Here is a 25,775-nt window from a genome sequence, read left to right as displayed (position 1 = left end):
GATCTAGTAACATGGTCGAATGTATAGATTAATTCTATGTTCTCACTATTTAGACACACATCAAGATGATATTGAGAGCATGTTGATCCTCAAATATCTTTGAGTTAATAAATTTGTATTTGATTTTATTGATTAACAGAATTATCACATATGCATGTATGTATGTATGTATGTGTAAGTGTCTGTGTATGTACATAAACATAAATACATATGTACATATTGTTGGATTAGAAGTCATCAGCGAAAGCAATTTAGTCGAATGTATGTTTGTATGTATGTAAATGTATCCAAGTTGATATCTTCACAAGTGCAACAACCAAAAAGCGAGACATCATTTCATTCGGTCATAACGGTGCATTTTCTTTTTTGTAAAAAGTAAAAAAATTTGTAAGAAAAACCAAACATCGACTTTGAAAATACCCCAAAAACAAAAATGGTAAAAAAAAAAAAAGCTAAACCAATGGATCACCACTTGCCTTGAAGAATCTTGGTGACAAATAATATTCTATTCTTCTATGTTTATTCGACCCAAGCCTTAATTTAGCATAACACGATGTAGATGTACATGTAGGCACTGTAGCTATCATCATTTCAACACACCGACTTTATTCCATAGGGTCTACAGGGTATTTAAATGGTTTGTTTTGCCCCAAATTTGGTCACAACACAACTTAACAAACTCTCAAGTCACAAGTGCGTCTTCAGTTCGGCTCGCTGGAAACGACGATCAAGCCTCTCATCAGATGCTAACATCGTGTGAACAGCTGAGAGCAGAGACTTCGACAACGGTGTTGGGGACGGTGACGGCGACGTCGGACCTACGACGACGACGACGATTGAGAGCGCCGTCAGCATCGGCATCGACATCGTTGTGTTAATATTAACACAACAACAGTTATAGTAATGGCGTTAAATTCTTATTGGTCGCCTTGGCTGTTACTGTTGCTGTTAGGGCCGCTGCCGCACTGTGGTACAAAATCACATTGATAATGTTAGATGTACATTATAGTCTCTCATTCGATTACGTTAAGGTATTATTCGAACTTGATTTCGAATTTTTGAGCGCTTGTTGTAAACAAATTTGCAATTTTTCTTAATTGAAATCAAATATAAAATTTAAATTAATCCAAAATTTAAATCATATTGATTTACAAAAATTAGTCACTGTCCTTTGCAATGACTAAATTAAATGGGAAAAATCTAAGTTTTCTTCTGGAATCACCTAAGTCCACTGTATGCCATCACAAGCCCCAAATATTTTTTATTCTCTTTATTTTTTTTTTAATTTTTTTTTTTTTTTTTTTTGTGATACACAAATGATAATAACAAAGACAAATATACACGAAATGGAAATGGAATGGGCGAATGGTGGGCCGAGTGAGGGAAAACAGCGCGTAACAAAGTAAATACAAGGCATCTACTACATGTACAGATGTGTACCTGTATGTACGTACATGTGTGCATACACACATATGTATGTAAATTGAAAGTTGTCGTCAACATCGTCATCAACCTGGTCTTCGCGCGGCATTACCGCACCATCTAACCGCGCCTCACCTCACCCAAAACGCGTGCGTTATCACTATGCTCTAGCCCCAAAGCTGCAGACGCTGTCGAGTTGCTCGGCAGCAGCGCCGCGGCGGCCCCATCACTAACATTGCCGTCGTCGTCGTTGTCGTCGTCGATGTCGATGTCGATGTCGACGTCGTCATTATCATGATGATAGTTTTGGTTTAGCATTGAATATGTACTACGAACCGATCCATCCAAGCACGCGCAGGCGGCAAGCTCTTTAAACGCCAAAAAAAATAAAAATGAAATAACAACAACAACTACAAACAAACAAACAACAAAAACTAGCCCCAAAGTGCGGCGGGCCGAGAGTAACGCGACGAAAGATTTTCTTGCGCGTGTTCAGCTCGGCTCGGTGGGGTTCGGCTTGAGTTGGTTTAGTTTCGGGTCTAGTTTTTCGGAGAAAAGAAAATTATGCCGCACCAGTGAACGCCCATTTTTTTTTTATTTATTTTTTTTTTTTTATTATTATTATTATTTTTTTATTTCATACATATTTAGTTATCAGTTCCTGGCCTTTAGTTAGTTTTGTGTGGTTCGTTGCTGGTGGCAAAAATGCGTTTTCAGTTTTTGGCCAAAGATAACGAGCAAAATCAAAAGACTTTTGAGTTCTACCGAGCGAAAGAGAGACGTTATTTCCGCTAACGTAATAGACGACTTTCCCATACAGAACTGTTCCAACTGTTAAGACACTTTGAAAAGATTTTAGAAGCCTCTTGAAATTGACTTCGGACAGCAACTTATACAACAAAGATCTATTATTCTAGCGATTTTAAATATGTATAATGATTGAATCAGATTCTTGTTATACCCTTGCGAAAAGGGTTTATTAATCATCTCCCACCATACATATATTCTTGATCAGCACGACGAGACGAGCTCATATAGCCATGTCCGTCCGTCTTCTAGACCCTTAGAGCTACAAGGCTGAAATTTTGCATGTAGGCTTGTATATACTGCAAAGTATGTATATCTCGGATTCAGCCGGATCGGACCACTATATCATATAGCTCCCATACAAACGGCAAAGTCACAAGCAGTGACTGTTCTTAATAACTTCGTTATTTTCGGAGCTATTGTCGTGAAACTTAATATTAGTGAGTCTATTACACTTATAAACGACTCTGCCAAATTGATCAAGATCGTGCGACTGTATCTTATAGCTCCCATAGGAACGATCGGTGGAAAACAGTGACTTTTCTGAATAACTTTGTTACTTTTGGCTCGATTGCTTTACAATTAAACATTTGTTAGTTTGAACTATCTGTGAATGACTGTGGCGAATTTCATAAAGATCGGGTAACTGTATCTTATAGCTCCCATAGGAACGATCGGTGGAAAACAGTGACTCTGATGATTCGTTTTTTCGTATGTAAACCGTTTCGCAAATATTAGACTTTAAAGAAACCCTTTAAAACGTTTTTCCCACTTTGAAGACCATAGGTAAGGAAAGAGTTACAAAAGAAGTTGCAAGAGCCTTTTGGTTTTAATTTTAAATAAGTTCTTAACAAAATAAGATATGCTTTAGTTTAGGTGGTTATAAAATTATCGATAAATTATCTTAATATTTTTCCAGCATTTTTGAATGGTCGAAGAATCAATAAAAAAAAAGTTTTTAATGTTTTAGACAGTATGAAAACTATTTAAAAATCTACTGACTAATTAAGAATTAGAATAAAAAGATATTAAAACTAATAGAAAAATTGAATTTTTCATTCTTTTTAGTTAGTTAGTGTGGGTCAGAATTGTCGTTAGAAAGATTGGATCGGAATTTGTTGGGTGGTGTAAATTTTTGATCAATTGAAATCGCAAAAATTTGAAACTGTTCGTAGAAAACTCTCCAAGAAATAGTATGAAATTTTTGCTCTCTTGATATTTTGCACAGGTAATATGGAAAAATTCCAAAACAAATGAAACATCGTATAAATAATTATAGAGGGCTGGTAAAAGGAGAGGGGGTCAAGCATCGATTGTTGTTGTTCGTTGCAACTTTTTTTTATATTTTTTGTTTGCATTGTTTTTTGCCTTTTTGTTAACAAAAGTACAATAAACCGTGTTAATAGCCACAGGGTTGTAACCTTGAACCCTTTAAACAGTTTTTCACTCTACTACTTTTGCTTAGTTGAAGTTGCTGCTCCTATTGTTGTTGTTGTTGTTGTTGTTGTTGTTGCAGCTACTAGCGATGCCACGCACTTGATGAGGATCACACCAAGTAGGGTATAATATAATACATTCATTTCGACGACAGAAACAACACGAAAAACATGAGATGTAATCATAATCATCATAGTAATCAGCTTGATGATGACTCTCATCATCATCATCGTCACACGAATCACACACAATTATGGATCCATCTGTCATAATAAAATGTTATAAATTATACATATGTACTATCGAAATGCACCGAGAGAAAAATAAGTTAACGCAAACACGACACCACAAATATCGGAATACTAGCATCATCAATCTGTAGTTGAAGTTGAACGCACGTTTTCGCACTATTTCAAATTCATTCAAATTTATGTATGAGTGGCGAAATACAAGCATTTTTAACAAGGGTTTGAGAAAACGAATTAAAACTTCTTTGACTTGGCAACAAATGCCTAGCGATATGTATTTCTAAACTGATCGATCATCAACCGATCAAAGAATATGGCATATGAAAAGAAGCCCTGTTCTGAAGGACCTTTGGAATATCCAGAGATCTTCAAAGAGACAACAATTCAATTCTATGAACTCGTATGATTATCATTTAACAAACCAAACTACTGGAATCTTTGCATGGACATATGGGATGGGTCTTCTAATGGCGTGGGCTCACCGCATAATTAGTACATTCGCCCAAATTGCCAAATTATTTGCGCGTCGGACTCACGAACTCGTTTGAACTGGTGCCTAATTTGCCACCGCACAAACAAATCTTTCAAATTTCGATTTGCTGGCCCTTAAAAAAAATATTATATTATAAAAAATAAAAAAGCATAGACAGAGAGACTGAGAGAGACAGAGAGAATCCACCTAACCTAACGTAACGAAACGAAATGAATTCAAATTCATATCTTAATAATGTTAAACGCACAATCACGATTTCATACAATTTATTTCTCATATAGATCAACGACGACAAAGCGCTAACAACAAAAACAAATAACGAAAAGCCCAAAAAAAAAATAAAATAAAAAATTTGAAAGAAAAATAACAAATTTTTTGTTGTTGCCGAAAAAGAATTTTTCTACATTAACAAACAAGAAGAAGATGAAAAAATAACTGCGCTGCAATTTTTGATGTAAATATTTTTGTTTAAACATAGAAGAAAACAAAAAGCCCAACAAAAGAAAAAGCAAAGATAAAATGATACCTATTTGTTAAGAAAAAAAAAATTTACTTTTTTTTTTTGTTTAGACACATTGCTTTTTGGGGTTTACGAGCGAATTTTCTATTCTATTCCGTTTTGGCCATAAAACAACAAACAGCTAATGGCAACAATTACACATAGAATCTCATGATCAAAGAGCCAAACAAAAACACACAAAATACAACAACAAAAATATTTTTTTTTATTTAATTTGCCCAATAGTTGTTGTAAATTTGTTGTTGTTGCATATTTGATTATAGCCATAGCAAAAAGAAGAAAAATAACACTAAAAAAGCAAAGGAAAGTAAAAGAATAAAAAACAAATCACGCATACGCCACATTGAACCGTCGACGAACTCAGCTGTTAAACGCATGCTCGGCTGCCGATAACCGGCCAGATCGATCAATAATGATGAGCTAGCTGGGCAGGTAGCTGCTAGCAGATGCCGAAGCACAGTTAACGGCTGTCAGCTTAACAGATATTTGTGGTTAACAGTTAACTGGGTGAAGCGGAGTCTATGGCGAGTGAAAAAAAAGAGTGAGAACAGTTAACACAGAGCTAGCAGACAGAGCCAGCCATATGATTAGCACTCGAGTTGTGCGCCGGCGCAAAGGAGAAACAAAACAACAACAACGACACGAACAATAATCTAGCCAATCAAAAGCCATATATAAAGTAGATCAAGATCTTAATCTAACAATAAGCAAAGGATTTTTCAAAATTCTAGTCTCTTACTTACGCCAACTTAAGATATCAAAGGATATTTGACAAAATGCATACCTGCAATGAGAAATAGAAGAAAATTGCATTAATTTTTTTGTTTAACGATCAATAAATAATTAAACTTTTGAAAAAAAATGTAAGTAATCGTAATCAAAAACCTTTAATAAATTTTCGTTTGATGGGTAACTTCTTATATTTCTCATACCCTCGTAAATTGTAATCAAATTTGAAAGACGTCAAAAACTTATTGGCAGAAATCTGTTTTAATGAAAATTTCGTATATGAAAGCCAACAGAATTCTAATGTGTAAGATGAATAATTGTTTTCAGTGTAAGAGATGCGAATTTTGAGAATGTGCGAGAGACTCCCAAGCCACTTAGAAAAACATTGCACAGGGTATTATAAAATTGGTCAGGTATTTGTAATGCGAAGAAGAAGACGTTTCCAACCCCATAAAGTACATATGTATATATTGTCTCGATCAGCATTAGAGGCTGTCCGTCTGTACCTCGGTGCGTATGCGCTTTACTCAGCCATCTGAAGAGGGATGAAATATTTGAGCCGGGTAAGATAAAGTATGAATATCTTCAGGATCGGGTCATCACAAAATAGGTGAAGGAGTTGAAGTATCCCTATGAAATTTACTAACATGATTGTTTTTAATATAAAACATCAGATCTCTCATTTTCAATCAGATCGCTTAAATATAACACGTCAATTTTTAAGGAGGAGTCGTAGTTTTTAGTTTTTGGCCAAAGATAACGACCAAAATCAAAAGACTTTTGAGTTCTACCTAGCGAAAGAAAGACGCTATTTCCGCTAAGATGAGACGAGGACCAAAAACTACTTATCCCATTTCCTTGTTGTTATTTTTAAATATTCTACACAACAATACATAGTTTTTGTTATATGTTTTAATTTTCCATGCTTATTTTAAGCCTAAAAGCCAATTTTTATGTTCAGGCATCCGGCATTTTGTCAAAAATCAATATTTTCAATATCGGTCATAACATAAATTGTATTTGACTAGTTAGTTTCAGAATCATTTGAGATAATCTTTGTGGAAACGATATTAGACGCTCCATATGTATGTTTTGAGAAAACCTCTGTGATTCTTTTTAGATCTTAATAATAAAAAGAAATAAACGTGTAATTAAATATGTGTACTTTAAGATAAATAAACCCCCCAAAATCAATATTCGAAGGGACGAAGCTTATATTTGATAAAAATAAACATTATACCTGTAGTATTTGCCTTTTTATACCTATGCTTATTTTATTTTAATTTCTTATCGTTATTTTTAAGACTAATTTGGCCCGCATGACGTCTATCGGTTCGAGATTATGCAAAGAGACTTGACGGCTTGCTCGGCTGCTCGAAAAGCTTAATATTTAGAATTTCTAGGAAGCTTCTGAGGCGATCTGATCTGATCTAACAATGCGATAGGCCAAGTTAAACAACGACGACGACAACAACCAACAACAATGATTGTGCTTTACCCCTAAACCACACACAAAGGTAAAAACACAACAAATACACACACACACACATAGACCCAGACAGTATGAGAATTACTGTGTGTGTGGCAGAGAATAAGAGTCAGGGATTGACACATTTTGAGCTAATTTTAACTTTTGGCTAAGTAATCAAGGGGGCCCAGCTCAAATGGCAAAAACTTTGCTAGCAAATAGAATTTCATTTTTGACTTGACTTTTTGTTGGTTCAATCTACGTATAAACCTAAGTACATATATTTGTCTATTTATGTTTTTACTTCCGGGGGCTCCCTCTCTTTTTCTCTCTCTCGCTCTCTCTCTGCTGCCAAGGCTTGGAGATAGAGAGTAAAATGGTTTGAGGGTGTAGAGTGTCGTAATTATCATGTGGCTGATAGTAATCTAAAAGCCTTAATTGCGAACTAAGTGAATTTGCCATACACACACACACACACACACACACACAATTGCAATAGTTTAACATGAAGAAAGTGAAAGTTATTTGATCTATTTTTAATATTTTATGATATAACTTCAATTTCTTAATGTCCTCCTCCCACCCTTTTCCTCTCAATCTTCTTCAATCAATTTTGCATACTTTGTATTTTTCATAAAATAAATTCTTATTTAAAATAATTGTTTCGCGTGTATTTATTTTTTTTTTTTATTATTTGAACTGCCTGAAACAACAAATTACTAGTTTCAGCTACTTTATCATGGCGTTTTTGTTGTTGCTATTTGTGTTGTTGTTTTCTGTTTTTCTTTAATAATATGTATAGTTTGTTTTCTCTTCTTCTTCGTTTCTCTCTGTTTTGGGTAATAATTTGCTTTTATCATTGAAAGATTATACAAAGTACTGAGGCCCTCTTACCTTGGACTCGGGCTCAGTGACACGTGTAAAATATAATTTCCTTCTCCTCTTTATTCTATTCACTTTGTTTTTGTTTTTTCTTTTCATTTTGTGTAACAATTATTGCAACAATGAAAACGAGAAAAACCTATGAGTTACAATTTTGTAGTTTTTATTGCTGTTCTATCATCGTGTCTTTAATTTGCTCCTTTTTCTTTTGCTTTATTGAAATTCGAGGCAGACTTGAGAGTAATCAATGAAACATTTTTAACGATTGTCTCTGTCTGATCATTCATATGTCTATCTGTCTCTCTTTCTCTGTCTGTCTATCCGGAGTAGACAATGTCTTACAATTAGTGGTATTCGAGGGACATGTGTTGATTTTTAAGTGTTTAGTCTTTGGCTAATAATACCCTGCAATCGAATTGGGCATATGCCTATACAGATATAGAAAGACTTAATTGTCACTGATAAGCCATTTACATATATGGAAAATATGCCTAGTGGAGTCTCAATAAATGATCATCAAATATTAAATAATTCATAAATGTAAAGAATATAGACTCCTCTATCTTAACATGGTGGCTAAATACACTTGGCCCTCGCTTAACACGGACTCTTTTAGCACGAACTCGATCTTACACGGTTACAAATTTGCTACCATCCCACTTTTAACACGCTAAATATCTCGTTCTTACACGAAAAAATACTTTTGCCTTATAAGGAGTGCTATAAAGAATAAGGATAAGGAACCACCAAAAAAGAAAACATGTTGAAACAAACTGGCTTAAACTATAAATGCCACCAAATGCATTTCAATTTTGATATGAATTGAAACATATGATCTCTCTACTTTTTAACATTTTTAAGTTTTTATAAAGTTTAACATGATAATTAATTATATTAATGACCCTTTTTCATTTAATACCAACTTTTAATTTGGAAAATATGAATGTTATGCATTTATTAAAGGCATATACAGTGGCGTACACGAATTTAAGACGTTTTTTTTTTTTTGTTTTTGTTTTTGATTTTCTCGGCTCCTAGCAAACTTAATGGAATAATTTTTGCTGTAATTTGTTGGATATTGTGTTCAGATTACGAACCGTAAGAATGGTTTGCATAGTTTAATCCGTTTTTTTTTATCACAGGTGCATTTAAACAAAGAGAAGTCCGTTTTTTGGGGGCATATATTTAAGACGTTTTTTCCAAACTCTTAAATATTAAAGATAGACGTTTGAAATCTTCGTAGAAGTTGTAGATCTAGCAAAACTAAGATAAACTGCATACAACAATTTTTGAATTTAGCCCCAACTTTCGATTTGGAGCCAATTGAAAATCTGAAATTTGTTGGTCCTTTGGGCGAGTCTATTTTACGACACCAATTCATACTAAAGTACCTTTTTCCTTGAAATACAAAAAAAAGTGAATTGAATTTCCCGTCAAATGACATATTTTTCATTAAAATCGTATAAAAATTTGATACATAATAACTTTTGGCTAATTTTGAACAAATGTATGAAACTTTAATGAAAACAGACCAAACTTGAATAATAACAAATATTTTTTCTGCCAATTTTGAATTTTGAGAACGTAACCCGTTATTTTGTACTGAATCCACGAGGATTTCTAGGAACTTAACCCCCGTGTGAAACGAGGGCCGAGTGTAGACAACATTACCGATCGTTATGGTATATTCAAATTATGTTCAGTTCACAAAGGCTGAACCAAGATCTAGCCAAATAGGCAGAAATTCCCTAAGCCCTACATAATCCAGCAACAACTTTTAGTTTATACAGATTACAGATGTTGTCAGACACCACATTTTTCTGGAATCTTCTTCAGAAGGACTTTCAATTTGATCGTTAAGTGCTTTCATATCAGTTTACTAAAGGACTTGCCCGTAATATCCATACAAGAGGGGCATAAGGTCATCAATAAGATGACTAGATGTGAACTTAAGGATTTGAAAATTGTTCACATGAAAATTAAATTATTATTATTAGGCCCAGCAATAAACACTTCTAATGATTATGATGATTATTGTAAAGTCTTATCAATGCCATGTTAAAGATTCGATACAAAATTAGTGAAAGATCAGACAAGTTAACCAGTAAAAGAAACGTTCTGATGTGTTCATTTGCCTAGAGTATCTGAATGTCGTCTTGACCATTTCATTTTGTATGTGTCTGTGTTTTGTTGCTGTTTCGCCTATGTTGTGAAATTCGCAAGCACAGACGTTCGAAAAAAAAGAAACAACAACAACCAAAAACAGCCAAAAAAACGAAAAACGAAAAAAAGGTATATACAAACGCACACAGTATCTGTATCTTTATGAGCTGGGCGTGAGTTAGTAGTAATGTGAGCAATGATGCGAATGAGTTGGCAGTCAACCGCAGAAGACGGCAACGGCAACGCCGACAGAGACGTCGACGACAATCGGCTGGCTTTCTGGCTGGCGCAGGTTTCTTTTGATAAGATTTTGTTTACTTTTTTTTTTTTTTGACGTTGACTCGATCGTTTCTTCTGGCCCAACCAAATGCTGCTGATCTTAATGACGACAACACAACAAAAAATCAAAATCAAGTGTAGGCCAATCGCATTCACAAAATACATCACGAAACGAACACATGCATACACACACACACACACACACACACACATTGGTAACTAGAAATTTATCTAAGCGGTAAAATCGAATATATATGTATATAATTATTTTCGATTGCAAATATCAATTTGTTAATCCATCTTCGATCACTACGCCCATGTCCTATCTAAGGGATCGAATATTTGTCCAAGAACGGAGCCAGACACTGTGATAACTATGACAAACAATTGCAATGATTTCGGATTTACATATGTACATACAAATTTTCGAGATTTGTAAATGAATGTTGTCTAGGGAGAATAGTACAATTCCGAGTAGCTGAGAGTACAAACAACGAGCAGCAGCCAAGCCACGTGACCAGCGCGTGTCTTGGTCTATCTCTCTAGTTCTCTCTTGTATGGGAGAGGAATCTCAAATCTATCAAATCTTGGCATCTCTTCTGGGTCTGTGTGTTGTTTGTACATACATATTTGTTATTCGTATTTCAATTTGCTTTTCATACAGTCTTATTGTTGAATTTTTGGGCCTCATGCTGTTCGAAGAAAATGCACTTTGAACGCGCCAAATGCTCTTCAATTGATCGATCAATCGGCAATGAAACGATATTTAGAAAAAACAATCAAATCAAACCAAATCACGTGACTTGATGCCAAGAAGTGATAAGCAAAATCTGTTCATACATAATTTAGTAAATAATTTGTACGTATTATAAATTTATAATTAAATAATGAGGTCAATATTAATTAACAAATTAATACGTTACAAAAGCATATAGAACTAAATTCTAAAAGTTAATAAATTGATTGCTTATCACATCATCCTTTTCACTTTTCAACAAAATATATACCAAATACGAATTACGTAAAGTAAATTTAAACCAAAGTCTAGGGTAGAAGTTAGTTCTCCCTGATGGCAAAATAAGTCAACTTAATTATTATTAACTTTAAGAGTTAAAAACATTCGACCATTTAACTGAGTTGCTTGAAAAGTGTCCCAATGACCATAGATTTTAGATGGTTTTTGTCACTAGTATATTTAAATGTAATTTTTCGTTTCAAAAGGAAGACTATAAACTTAGACTTATTCATATCGAAGCATCTAAAATATCTGTTCTTATGTATTCTTAATTAATTTATTTTAATTTTGGCTCGATTTTATTCCAAAATTCTCAGGACATTGTCGCTTACGTTCAAGTGGCCCATACGACTTCAGGACAGTCTTGTGTTTAAATAGTTTTTCAAATTTCTAGTTTGAAATGCTAAAAGCTAGTTTTTTTGGAAGATAAACTTTTTATTGAGAAAAACAGTTCCAAAGTCAGAGTCAAACGGATCTGAATACTATCTCATAAAACTCCCATTCAAACGATGAATCAAGTCTAAACCAATCAGAAAAACAATCAAGATTCTTGATGGTACAGAAAGCGTTGCTTGATATTTCTGACAACGTCCATACTTAGAGTATCTTTGAAAAACCCACTATAGCTTTTCGATCCCATACCAAATATACTATTGATCATAAGTTACACAATAAATTAACCTGCTTATTTGAAACTAAATGTGTTTCAAGTCAAAACTAAAAGACAATGCTTCCTCCCTTTTCAATACATCCAAAAACACTTTTCACCAACTCGAATCGAAAATTCGTGTTGTTGATAAATACTTAGTTTAATTGGTCAGGTTAGGTTATAAAGATATAATTTGCTAATTTAGTTCATATTAATAATATTAAATTTAAATCTTTGTGTTTCTGCAAAGTATTAACTAATTATGTTTACATTGAGCTTGATGCTGACTAAGCTTAAACAGTTTACGGGAAATCGGAGTACTTAGAGAAAACAAATGAATTCGAAACAAGACGAAAAAAAAAAACTTGTCGCCAGCTAAGATTAAGCAAAATAAATAAAACAAACTACCATCATCAAAGTACATTTAATAATAATAAAATTGAGAGGATTTGGAGTAAACAATATTTATTTATATTTGTTATATACATAGATTTACAAAATGAAATTATACGTTTCGTTTTCTGTTTATTTATGCGGCATAAAAATACGAAATTTCAATCTCTTTGCCGTTCATCTTACAAAGATCTCACAGAGATCTATGAAATTTTGCACTTTGTACATACGTAACACACCCACACAAAGTGACACAAACACACACACACACACATACATTTTTGTGTAAATTTGGCTTTGGGTTTGCTAAAGCTGACGAGCCCCGAAAAAGAAGAAAAAAATTTCAAAGAAAGAAAAACTAAACAATTAGGCGACAACAAATTGTAGCTGTCGGGCCCAGACCCAGACCCAGCAGACACAGACCCAGAGACCCAGCCTTTAACAAATACAAACAAAACCCAGAGGGAGGAAGGCAATTGAGGGTGTGTGTGTATGTGTGTGTGTGTGTGTGTGTATGGGGAGGGGGTGGGTTTAGCAAATAAGACGGCAACAATTAATAAAAAAAAAAGCTAAGCAAAAAAAAAAAAAAAGAAATTATAATAATAAAACAGAACGCAGCAAATACAATGGCGTTTCATGGACTTCATAATACCCTGCAAAAGTAAGAATGATCCTTTTAATCATGAAGAAAATCTAAATCCAGTTAATCTGAATACTATTTGAATGAGTATGAGAAAGAGAAAAAGATAGAGCACTCAAAATATTCAAAGTTTTCTTGAGTACTCAGAAATTTGTGTGAAATACTTTTTGCAAAATGAGATGTATATATATATATATGTATCTTTCTTTTCCACAAAGATGAAAACTTGATAAGCCACTGAAAGAGTGAGGGAGAAAGATATGCGGGATTTAGTATAAGAGGATTCACGTCACGTGATTATATGTGGGCGAGTCACCCTATATAATAATTATTCTAGCTAAAGACTTTTATTTCGCTTCAAACGAATAAATGCATTTTGAGTTCTTCACGTTTTTCTTTTCTTTTCTTTTCGTTTTTTTTTTTTTGCTTAGGTGCTAAATGAACGACATTCAGATAATTCATTCAACAAAACAAAATGTTGAAGCTTTCCCACTAACCTCCTCCGCCTCCTCTATTCCATCAGCCTAACCCACACTCTCTGCTTTCTTTCTATACACTCTCTCGTTAAAATTGTGTCTGTGTGTGCGTGTGTTTTTTCTTCTTTTTTTTGTTGAGAAAACTTTTCATTATACGACACGTGCACACGGAAATCAAAAGAATACACAAGAAAAAAAATTCTATATAATATCACATAAATAAATTGTTGTTAATTGATGCCATTTGTGTTTGTTTTTGGCTTTGGTATTTCTTTTCTTTCCCTCTCAAAGAAGGAGAAGAAGTAGAAGGCTGGACCAAGTTGGACTGTTTTAGTTTAGTGTTTATATACCCTTCCCATTCAGATTCCATTCCATACTAGTCTAAATTCAATTTTCCTCTGCCATCTGCCAACATTGCACAAAACAATTCTAAATACTATTTAAAAAGATATTTGATAAGTCCAAATTCTGAATCATTTGTAACTAGCTTTAAGCTGAATATCAAATTTAATGAAAAAAAGTTTAAATCTAAAAAAAAATTAAACATGATTTAATAGATTTTCGTCCCTTAAAGAAATGTTCTAAAGATATATTTTATTAAGTCTAAAGAAGACAATCTAAATGTTGAAAACTCTAAGAAATATTATTATATCTGGAACTATAAATTTTAAATTGTTATCAGAATAAAACTGATTTATTTATAGGCAAAAGGTTAGTTCGTAATCAGCAATCACTTTCACGACACTGTTGCACCAAAAAAAGTATATACATATATTCCGGATCAGCATGGAAAGTCGAGCCGATATACCCATATCTGTTTTGTACTAAATGATTCTCACGTTTGAAGTTTAAAAGCTTCTGGAATGAAACTTGACACTTGAAAATCAGACGGATCGAAAGACTATATAGTGCCATAGAAACGATCACTCGAAAAGTTGGAGCTTCCCTACCAAATTTGCCATTTGGGTAGTTTTCTTTTTTTCCTAAAGCTTCTTTCCAGGATTTCCGGAGCACTACTAGTTACTGGGGAATATAGAGAGATGAAAGAAGTACAAAATACTGACATTTCGGATGGGGTTTTTCAATATTATCCACTTCTTTACCCTTTGTATCTCATCATGTGCGACATTTATTCAACTTTTCCGATTCATTGGAGTTCGAGTATATGACTTTAACGATAAATGGTCTATCCATTTCTTTGGGCTGAAGATTAGGCTCAATTTAAGGAATTTCGTCATATAAGATCCGTTGTATTGTCTAAATCAAGATAAAATAATCACACGTTAGTCATTTCAGAACTTTTTAAACTCAAACAATTTGAGTTAAAGGCTCAAAGAGACTGCCTTGTGCTATTTTCGACATGGTCTAAATAATATTTCCAAAACAGTCTTAAATAAAGCAACAGAAGTCAGTTGCCAAAAAAGATTCGAATATATTCGAATATTTAATAGAATCAACTAACTGATTGTGAAGCATTCGAAAGCATCCTTCTTCCTATTGGACATTATCTTATGCCCACTTTTCGTTTTATTTGTTTTTCTGTTTTGCATGGGTACAAACAAAATCAATCAATGATGGCCAATATTATAGTTTATAACTTTTAACTTTGCCACAGCATCATTTGCCCACTTTATTTATTTTATATGATTTTTCTTTTCCTCTCTTTTTCGCGCTGTGTTCAGTCTGCGTCGCAGATTTATTTGTTTACACATTCAACACTGATATTTTTTTATGCGCGAGTGGCAAAAAAATAATAACAATAGCAACAATCATAGAGGAGGCAAGAGAGAGAGACAGAGAGAGAGCGCCACTATACGAATGACAGAGAAAGAGAGAGGGAGGAGCACTGCAAATAAACATTTTTCTAGTTTTTTCGTAGCAGCAAAAACAAAAACGAAAAAAACGCTTAGCACTCGCTCACGCGTTTTTTAAACGCCTTTCAAGGTTAGAGAGTATGAAAAATTATTATATATTTGAAATTCCATAACGAAATTGTTTGTTGCTTTACTCTCAAAACTTTTATGCATTAATAAAAAGAATTTTCAGACCAAAAAAAACAAAAAACAATTAAATCAATTGATAATTGAAAGCGTTTAGTTTTGAAAACTTTTGATTTATATATTCTAAAAAAGTGTAATTTAAAGTGATCTAATTTGTCAATACATAGACATATGCCCCTTAAAGTATGCAATAAGCAGGCTATGAATGCGTCTTTTAAAGCATTCAAAGAACTTTTGGATGGACTATGCATAAATAACAATCTTCGAAGCAAACATTGTTGATAGTTTTTTTAATGAATATCAGATTGCATACTTTAAGGGGCAAATTTAATTTGACAGCCCTAGATGCTCCAATGACCTATGTATTTGCTGATCATTTTTGAACTTTCGATAAGCAATTTAGACTCTAAACAAACAAATTTCTCTTGAAATGTTTCTGTTTCTGATATCTTCATCAGTCCATATCGGAACTAAAAAAAAAGAGTATAGAAAATTCTTTACTTTCGAGATAATCGACTCCAACTCAAATTCTGATTTGAACTAACTAAAGTTTAATGTAATTTGCAGTTTTTTCCATACTACGGATTGCATGATCAAGTGTTTTTTTTGCCTTTGGATTCCTATTGTCATTTGGTATGGCATTAAATTCCATTACATTGCTTGATTATTTCACAACAACAGAATTGTCTAAGGTCAACGTTATTTCTAAGAAATTGATATGGACCAGAACTAGATACATACATATACCTATAATATAGATACAATGGCTATTACAGAAGCCAATTGACTGTAAACTAGCTTTTTTTCACGACAATGAATGGCAGGTGGGAAGGAGGGGAATGGTGGATTTAGGGAGAAGTTCCTACCGGAAATGCCTTTGAGGTAAAACAAAAACAACCCGATATAAGCGCCCCGTTTTTAGTGACGTAGATGTGCCCGGTTGTTGGTGTTGTTTTTGTTGGTGCATCGACTTTATTCCGTAGACAAGTTGAAGTGAGTGTGATTCCCCTTTTCGTCTCTTTTGCCCCTCACAGTCTGGGGATTTTAAAAAGCCGGTTTATTGTTTGGTTTTATTACAATATGATTATATTATTTTTATTATTATACATCTGCTTGGGGCGCTCTATATTTTCCCATTAAAACCTGAACTGATCTAGAACGTTTTGATCCCCAACTTTGACCCTGAATAACCAATAATCAGCAACCGCCAATATCAATATCCATGTTGACAAATCAAAACATTTGAAGTAATGCACAACCAAATTCCGTCCCTCTCTCCTTTGAGGTTTTTTTTTTGTTAAAATGGGGCAATATTATTTACGAAAGTTTGTTAACGTTTTTCATACGTTTTGCGTTTTGCCAGACTAAGCAAAAATACCTTTGTCGTTGTCATCGCTCCGCTCCTTACAACCCACAGCGCACTTTCAGTCGAAAGAAGAGCAAAAAGAAGAAGCGAGAGGGCGTAAGGGAGGTGGAGACTTGTCTTTATCATGACGTCAAATGTTGGACTGGCACCAATCGACACTGCGGCGCGAAATTTATTAATTAATAAATTATAATACAATCAACGTAATGGAGAGACGGAGACAAACAGAAACAGAAGCAAAAGGCAAAAACAGTTGAATATACCCTTAACTGAAACAAAATCATGGCAAAAAAAAAACAACAACTGCGTTTAAGTCAACGGTTAGAATACCCTTGCAGTCTTTGACTGGTATACACACAAACAACTTAAGTATCTTTGCGTCTGTTTGTGTGTGTGCGTGTATGTATAACATTTGCTGAGTCAACCTGCGCTGAGGCAAAGTTTCGGTCGATTAACATTGACTGTAACTTAAGTTTCGTTCGTCCGATCTGATTGAAATTATGGTATACGCTGTTTAACATTAAAAACTACACATATATTTAATTTCATAGAAATACTTCATGTTTTCGACCGATTTTCCATATGGCACAAGTGGTCGATATAGTTAATTTTAGCATTTCAGAACTACCTCTGGTAAAAGAAAACTTAACCAACTGGTTTTATAAGAAAGTGGCCCCAGAATTGAGATACTATTTTGTAATGTTACTATTTACATTTAAACTGCTTTTGTAGCATACCTTTAGGCGTTTGCTATTGATTTTTACTATATAATATTGCCTTTTCCAAAGAAACTTTTTCTAAAATCATTATCAATTGATTTATTTTCAACTTTTACAAGATATTACCAAATAGACAATAGACAAATAACCAGAACATTGTCAAAAATGATTAAATAACTTGGCTAAAGCCATTTACGTTCTTAGTATCCTATTTTTTCCAGCTGTAATATGTGAAATGTCGTCTCTAGAAATTGTTTCTTTTGTTCGTTATAAGCATTTCCATTTCTATTAGCCTTGAACTCGTCTGAGTTTCATTCACCTACAGTCAATGAAATGATAACTTAATAACAAGCAAAACGGAAGACGAAAAACATAACAAAACCAAAACAACAACAAAAAATACAATAAAAAGGGCGGCCAAAAATATACATACATTATATTATCTTCTATCATCACACTCTTAGTGTTTTTTTTTTCATCGATATTGCGTTGTCGCCATATTTTTATTATCGATGAACAAACGAACAAAGTCTAGAGGGAAATATGTACATATGTCCAAAAGGAATGTTACTAAACTGGTCTGATGAGAAGGGTCTCATCCTCCTCCTCCCTTCTTAGGGTCAAATCTTTGTTTGTGGTTAATCAAACGAATCCCATGACGAATCCAATATACTCCTCCCCCCACCCGAAAAGTCTCTTGCTCTAACTTTCAGCAAACGCAATTCGCATTCACTTGAATCGTTGAATTGGGGGCAATTCAGTCAGTCCGTCTCTCGCATTCATTCGAAATTCATTCAAAATTCATTTTCAGATGTCAGGAGAGAGATTCAAGTCATTCTGCATACTAACTACACACATATACAAATGCATAATTAATGTTTCAACCTGACAAAACCGAAATAAAAGAAAAGAAAAATTAATTTTATTCATTGACTAATGAAATCCGCACTCAAAATACCCTTGGCAACTAAAAACCGCTTGACCAAGAGTAGGAAAATCATCGTTTTCCCCTTTAATGGTATTCGTAATAAGAATCTTTAGTTTTTCTCTTTCTTCCAACCAAAGGTCCCCTATTTTGGAGTCTTATTTGTCTCACTTTTAGGCTAAACACATTGCCAAAGTGCCTTGCCTTGCCTTTTTAAATAGGGTATACGCAAAACAAAAATTTCAAGACTTTTGGCCTACATTTTGCTTACTCATTTAACGGAATTTCGTGCAGAATATAGAAACCCCAAATCGTTGTTTATACTTTATATATCCTAAATACATAAAAATATATATATTCTCGGCGCCTTCCATAAAAAAATTGTTGATTGCACTTTATTGTTGATGCTTAACAAAAAGAACCCAAAATTAAATAATTGTTATAACTTTTAAAGACAGTTGAATCGGTGGCTATCGATTGAAAAAAAACCAGAGGGCTGGACTAACTTTGACCTTGCCGAAGTTTGTATACTCTTATTTTTCCATGGGTGTCAAAAGATATCATCGGAATGTTCCAGCTATACGATATAGACATTCGATTAGGATCAGTTTTATCAGAATTAAAGCTTGCTAAGATAAGATAAAATAGTTCCTGCGAGAGCTACATATATAATATAGTCGCACGATCTTGAAGAAATTTGGCCAAGACATTAATGACTATATCAAGCTAATGGGTAAATAATTTTAAAACAATTGCTTCAAAAATAAATAAGTTATCAAAAAAAGTCACCTTTTTCGACCTAAACGAGATATACAACACATACCTTAAAAATTTGTACATATATGGCTATATAAACACTTGTTTTATCGTGCTGATCAAGAATATATTTATTTTATATGATCGCAAATGAGTCCTTCTAACCAAAATTACCAATGTACTCTAGGAAGGAAGAGATTTCGGGCTTGACTAAAAGTCAATTATGACTAAGAATATTCCAAAATAAGTCATCCAATAAATTTTGACATTCATAAGGTTGAGTATTATATTAAATCAAAATTAATAACTGATGTCATTTTATTCTCTTTGTAAGCCAAAATGTAAATTTTTCGACTATCTCTCAAAAAACAATACAAATTTAAGCATTTTCAAAAAAAAATAAATTTTGTCTCTAAAAAAAAAATGTAGATTTTTCTTTCTGCTTCGTTCCTTTCCATTTCGGGGAGAGGTCTGGATCTTCTAGATCACCACCCTGGATCCGTCCCTGTATATATGTATATATTAGATTAATGGCGATTTTTTATGTTTTTTTTTTTTTTGTGTGTTGTTTGCGGGGTAAGCTGATCTAGCAGGATTAAGTCAGTACAAATCGTTTTATATTCCAAAACCGTTTGATCGAAGTCTTTTTATGGCCAATTCAGTTACTGTAGTCACCATACTCTACTTGAATACTAGGGTAACTCTGCGAAGGCGCAAATGAAAAAGAAACTCGAACAAATAATTACTCTTACACTCGTTGTTGTTGTTTTACTCATTTTCAACTACCCATTACCCATAGGATAAAAAATACTCTCCTCTAGAGTTGTCGAATTTCTTTGTGTTTTGTTTTATAATTAAGCTTCTATCTCTACCTTTTGCACAATTAATGAAGTACAGTTTATACTTATTATAGATTTAAGTGTTGTGTAACATCAAAAAAGATTTTAAAATAGGTATTCATACGCAGTGTTGGTAAACAGTGTTGGGCAATGTTAAAATGCGGATTAAGGTCCAAGTTTGATAGTATTTAATAATTAAAAAAAAAAAAAATTAAACGTTTGCAATCAATACCGTTACGACTTTGCTGCTAGTCGGTATCTAGTAGTCGATGTCACGCTATTAATTTGAAATTTAGATTTGTTAATCAGTTTGTTTTGAACCAACAAAATTCTACAATATTCTAATGATGATGCATCATCATCAGAATCTCCGCCCTCTCCTTCTCCTGCTCACCCTGCTACTGGTGGGGCTCTTCCCCTGCCACATTGAATGGCGGGAGGGGATAGCGAGCGCAATAACAAAATAATTGAGGTGGGTTCAACTTCTATATTTTGGCATTTTGTTTTTGTGTCAAAAAACAAAAAACCATAAGGGAGAGATGATGATGAGGTGGGAAGGGAGAAAACACAACGAAAATAAAACGATTTTCATACATAATTAAATTGATTAACTAACTTGAAATTATTCAAGTCATTCAACGCAGCGAATGACAGACAACAGCGAACAATAACAACGAGCTTTGCATATCAAAAAAAAAAAAAAAAATACAAAAACCAAATAAAAACAATCGGGGAAATAAAACTTGAATGTCTCTTGATCATTAACTCAAACTAGAGAGCAGAAAATTGTATTCAATTAGACAATAAAATGAGTAAGAGACGACCGCAACGACGACGACAAGTCACGAGACTTTCAATGCAATTAGAAAGGTTCGCAGCGAGGGGAAGACAAGGGGGTCATATGTGGGGTCGGTGGGCGGTGAAGGGGGTCGAAGGGGCGACGTTTAGGTAACGCTACTCCAACAAAGTTCAATTTGCCTCTAAGGCTTCTCATTTTGTGAGCTAGCTAGTTAGCTCTGATGAATGACTAATGTGGGTCGACTCGACTCGACTTGACTTGACTTGACTTGGTTAAACCAAAAAAAAGAAATCCCCCCGTATGCCGCCTACTCAAGCGGGAAGCATTTCGAATGACGCACAGAAACTAACTAGATTTACACTACTCATCTCATCAACATCATCATCATCATCACCATCCATCATGTACCACACCTCCCACCACCCATCAATTTAAACAGCAACGAACATTTATTAACCAATCCAAGAGGAATTGTCACCGAGGACTTTCCCATCAAGGGAGGTAAATATAAAACCAAATCTCAACAACAAACACAAATTTAAAGTAGACAAGAATGTGAAGGCGGCACATCGCAATGCAAGGAGATAGAGCTAGGTAGGAATGAATCCTAAAAACTATTTTAAAGAATTCAAAATTCTTTTTCTTCTTCAATCGGTCCATTCCATGTCCAATTTTGGATACAGTCCTTTTCTTTTCGGCAGAGTACAGGCTATAGTCATATATGTAAGTCCATTAAGTTTACATTTTGTCAATGCACTCCACCTGAGATATTATTCCTTCTTTTGTTCACCACAAATGTTATTACTCTTTATATGAAATCGGTAACATAATATATAATATTCAAGGCATCAAAAGAACCGATTTTTCTGGTATATATATTGAAAATATCTGTCTACATCACAAAGCAAGGACATGCACATCTTTTATCGCTTCATTCAGTTGTTATACTTAAGTTGTTTAAGCGTTGAAGATATAGTGTGTTTACTGTAATTCAGAAGCTCTTTAGCAAAATCTGTTAATGATAGAACTTGGCGGTTCTTGGTACTTCTAACAGATCATTCTACAATCTTTGCAGGCAATAATTCCCTTTCTTCCTTTAAAATTGATAAAAATAAAAAACAATGACCCTAAAACCAATCTTCATACAATTATTCGCTATTCTAGTATAATAGATTGTCTTGATTAAAAAGATTTTGAAAATCAAAGTTCGTATGATCAAATATATAGAGAAATTGCAAGTTGCTTTTCCCACTGGCTTAACAGAGTATATTTAAGTCGGTGTGAGTATTGATCTACTTCATTTTGATAACATTGAAATATCACTTTTACTAAATTTTTTTCCTTTTTGGTTGCTCATTTCCAATCTAAACCAGAAACCAAAAATGCGGTTAAGCCTTCTGATTACCACAAATGGTTTGCTGGATATATGCGCGACAGAGTGTTTGCTGGGTCTGTGTAAAAATAGGTCGGCTTGGGCAATTAATTTTTCGTCTATTATTAACTCTTGCCTTTGGTTTTGCTTATACTTTTCGGAACTCTCCTCTCGACATATACACATAGTCGCCTTTAGGAGAGAAGTAAGTTTAGTAATTATTTTATTTATTTCCAGATTAATTTCAAAGAATGGTCGACACTCCTCTTGTTGTCCTATGATTAAGTGGCTAACAAAGTGGTGCACAAGCAGCACAGGAAGGAAAGGCAGAAAGCCAACTTCCTGTGGTAACCTTGGTAGAATATACGTACTCAATTTGATTAAATGGAATGACAGAGAAGGACAGTTAGACAGAGAGAGGAAGAGAGAGAGAGAGAGACACAAAGACGGAATCAACATAGACAACAGGGACAACAGGGAAATCATATACTAAGCAAACACAAATGTGAAATGAGCAAAGGATTCCCAATTCAATAGCAATGACGTCCCCTCCCCTTCCATCGCATCCCCTGCCCCAACCGTTCCACATAAAGACTCTCCTTGAAAATGTTTGATGTAGCCACGTGTAGCAAGTGACCTAACATAAGCACGAAAAATAAAGCACAAATAACCTTCCTCAAAGCTCAACGCAATGACAACGACCCCAAACCAAATTCGCCTCCCTTGCCTCTACCCCTCCCAAATCACATCGTCTATCTATTCATTGGCAGCATATTAAATCTTGTAATTTATGTGTGTGTTCGTATGTAACAGAAACACGTGGAAACTGTATCGCTATGTAAATGCCCATGGACAGCAACGAGAAAAATGTTACGGGTGGCAAAAGGGGGCGGTGTATGGGATGCTGAGGCAAATGATCGAGCTACTGAGAGAGAATCTAATCAATTCATTCAAACTAACTGCATGCTTAAATGTATGGCCTTTAAACGCCTTTAGAAGTCGGTATAAGTGGGCAGATCTGTGGCAGATCCTCCCTCAATAACCAATTTCCGCCACTGCAGTGGATATCTCCGGAATCGAAAAAGACATTGCCCCATCTGTATTTAACTATTCAACTGAAAGATAAATATCAATACCTGTTAACAATATTGATTATTTGTTTAAGAGTTTACAGACATTTTTCGTAAAGTTTTGCATAGTAAATAGCCATAGCAGGAACGTTCGAAAGGATAATGACAAAGAGGAAAAACTAACTCGATAATGAAAATTTACTGAACTGATTTAAAAAAAAATGATTCAAAAATCGTTTATTGATGTTTTCAGTAAATATGACCTTAATTAGATTGCGCCGATGAGATAAGGCAGGTGAGGGGCTGGCTTGGACTCACAGAAGAGCGGGCTGAGATACTTACAGCACCGAAATATTTTAGGTGATTTTTTTGAAAGGTTGGTCGAAAGTTGTCTTTTCGCATGGCGTTGGCTGGCTTTAAGAGAAATTTCATTATACCCTTGCAAAAAGGGTATATTAATTTTGGTCAGAAGTGTGCAACGCATAGAACGAAGCATCTCCGACCATACAAAGTATATATATTCTTGATCAGCACGACGAGACGAGTTCAACTAGCCATGTCCGTCCGTCCGTCTGGATCAACGCAAACTCCTCCTAGACCGTAAGAGCTACAGAGCTGAAATTTTGCACGTAGGCTTGTATATACTGCAGGCGTTGTATATCTCGGATTCAGCCGGATCGGACCACTATATCATATAGCTCCCATACAAACCCCAAAGTCACGAACAGTGACTTTTCTCAATAACTTCGTTATTTTCTATGCTATTATCGTGAAACTTAATATTAGAGAGTTTACTACGCCTATAAGCGACTATGCCAAATTTGATCAAGATCGGGTGACTATATCATATAGCTCCCATACAAACGGCCAAGTCACAAACAGTGACTTTCCCAATAACTTCGTTATTTTCTGAGCTATTGTCGTGAAACTTAATATTAGAGAGTTTACTACGCCTATAAGCGACTATGCCAAATTTGATCAAGATCAGGTGACTATATCATATAGCTCCCATAGGAACGATTGGTCGAAAACAGTGACTTTTGTAAATAACTTCGTTACTTTTAACGCGATTGCTTTTAAATTAAACATTTCTTAATTTAATATATATGTTAATGACTGTGTCGAATTTGATAAAGTTCGGGTGACTATATCATATAGCTCCCATAGGAACGATCGGTCGAAAACAGTGACTTTGATCAATATCTTTGTTATTTCCTATGATTGTAGGCGATTCTTTCGCAAACATTAGCCTTTTTAGATAAAACGTTCTTCCACATTGATGGCTAATAGGTAAGGATAGAGTTACCAAAAAAGTTGCAAGGGTATACAAACTTTGACGCGGTCGAAGTTAGCCCCGGCCCTCTGGTTATTTCTCCTCTTGGAGGTGCCCAAGCAACTTTTCTCTTTTTTTCAAATTCGGCCCTGGTAATGGGTATACCTTCTGAATGTGCTCAGGACCAGAATTGCATGCTGAATATAACGCCGGCTTAAACTATCAAGCAATCCTGCGTCGATTTATCCTTGCAGACAGCAGCATATCGTTATTTTTTTTTTTTTGGAATTCGAGAAATTACTAAATAACCCTCGTACCGAGGAAAACAAATTCAATTCTCTACCTTTTGTAATAACCCCTTCCTTTATTGGTGCGATTCCTATTTTTATTTTTAAGTTCGCAGCTGAAACTTGTAAGGATAGCAATCATGTAATAAGCTAAATGTAATGTGTATGGGTCTATAAAATAAGAATAGAAGTAGTTGTAATACTGTAAGATTAGGTTTGCCATCCAAGTAATAATGAAATAAACCAAATGTAATACTTCTTCAACCTTATCTTATCGGAGAACAATTAAAGCTCCAAGTGTCAATGATTTCACAAACATTTCAAACATTTAAAATTCCAATTACTTAATACAATTCTGGTTATGAAAAGAGATTGTGGCCAAGCTGAATTGTCTCTGAATTGAATATTGATCTATTGGAAGAGACATATACACATACATATACATTTGTATATACACATATACGTATTTATCATTTTATAAATAATATTTTCTTACTTATAAACATTTTATCCCCCACCCCACACACCAAAATAAAAAAGCCCTCAAGAAGTATTGCCGATAAGAAAACTTGTAAATTTGCTTCTTTTTTTCTTGTTTGTTTGTTTTTCAAGTTTGGTATAGTTTGTTATTTTTGTATTTTAAGTCGTTTTTGTTGTTGTTCGCTTGCCCAAAACAAGTGGTAAAAGTGGAGAAACAAGAGAATTTCGGACAAAAACAAAAACAACAACAATAACAATGCAAAACAGA

The 25,775-nt window shown here is 34.2% G+C and overlaps 1 protein-coding gene across 1 annotated transcript in view; it reads right to left on the bottom strand.

The window, feature by feature from the left end:
* NFAT (NFAT nuclear factor) overlaps positions 1-25,775 on the bottom strand; it is a 53,344-nt gene that overhangs the window by 26,593 nt on the left and 976 nt on the right. The gene's annotated exons all lie outside the window — the stretch shown is intronic.

Source organism: Drosophila tropicalis, unplaced genomic scaffold (genome assembly GCF_018151085.1).
Source record: "Drosophila tropicalis isolate 14030-0801.00 unplaced genomic scaffold, ASM1815108v1 contig_867, whole genome shotgun sequence".
Lineage (NCBI taxonomy): Eukaryota > Metazoa > Arthropoda > Insecta > Diptera > Drosophilidae > Drosophila > Drosophila tropicalis.
This window is presented reverse-complemented; position numbering and strand designations above follow the sequence as displayed.